The sequence below is a fragment of the Lactuca sativa genome, chromosome 5, assembly GCF_002870075.4.
Source record: "Lactuca sativa cultivar Salinas chromosome 5, Lsat_Salinas_v11, whole genome shotgun sequence".
Taxonomy (NCBI): Eukaryota; Viridiplantae; Streptophyta; class Magnoliopsida; order Asterales; family Asteraceae; genus Lactuca; species Lactuca sativa.
The window spans coordinates 218285546-218286686 of NC_056627.2; the positions used below are offsets into that span (position 1 = coordinate 218285546).

General features: G+C 36.6%; 1 non-coding gene across 1 annotated transcript; it reads right to left on the minus strand.

The window, feature by feature from the left end:
• Positions 1–799: 799 nt before the first annotated feature.
• On the minus strand, positions 800–901 carry LOC111885256 (small nucleolar RNA R71). Its single transcript, XR_002848059.1, has one exon. It is a non-coding gene; the product is annotated as a small nucleolar RNA R71 (small nucleolar RNA).
• Positions 902–1141: the final 240 nt, after the last annotated feature.

Consider the following 1141-nt stretch of genomic DNA (forward strand, 5'->3'; position numbering starts at 1 on the left):
TGTCATTGGTTCCTAGATCAGTTTTTACGTGTAAAAACTGAAAAAAGTTAATTTTCTAATTAGTTTCAATTTTTACTTTAATCAGTTCCCATGATGAGACAATTCACTCACCACAAAGTGAAAACTGAACATTTTAGTTTGTAGTTTATTTTGTTTTTGCTTGTTTTTACGTGTTTTCTTTGTTTTGTTTTAGTAGTACATGACATGGGGATCTTCTTCCAAGATTGTGCCACCTCCTGACGATCCAGAATATACATTTCACAAGAAAAACGACAAAAATATCGATGAAATCCATTCACAATCCAAGTTTAACTCGAACGTGATCTCACCTTTCAAAAGAAAACCAGACGAGCAAGAGAGATGATACAAACCAGAAACAAAAAATAGACAGCGAGGCTAAAAGCAAGGTAGATGATATGGGAGGGATCTCGAGAATGACCACGCATAAGTATATTAGGCGAATCCATAATGACAATGGATCGAGTCTCGTACCACCAAAAATTCCTGCCGCAATGAAATTTGAGCTTGAGGGACACATCCTCACTATGCTCAAGGATATTCCATTAAATTGGAAGGATCATGAGGATGCCTACGGACACATTAAAGACGTGCTGGATATTGCAAATTATTTCAATGTCCCAAATGTACACGGAATTCGGCGTTACTAAACATGCTTCCAGTCACCTTTAAAGGATGAGCAAAGGATCGGCTAAAGTCACTACCATCTGGAGTGATCACAACGTGGGTCAACCATCAAAATGAATTCATTCAACAATTCATCAATCCTATGAAAATAGCTAAGTTGAAGAATAAATTCCAAAACCTCTAACAATTAAATGGGGAATATTTATATGAAGCATGTGAACGTTACAAGGGATTACTTTGCAATTGTCCACAACTTGGTCAAAACATGCAACAAGAAATCTCCAACTTTTACAACGGCATCAATTTGTTCACTCTCCATCTTCTTGATTCTCAAGGACAAATGAAAAAGAAGGTTCTAATAACCAACAAGTCCTTAATAGAGGAATTCGCCAAGCACTCAAGATTATATTACATCCCTCGTGATGATATCACAAGAGGAAAAGCTAATAGAGACGGAGGACAGGAAAATGTTGCCTTAATAATTGCAAAGCTAGAT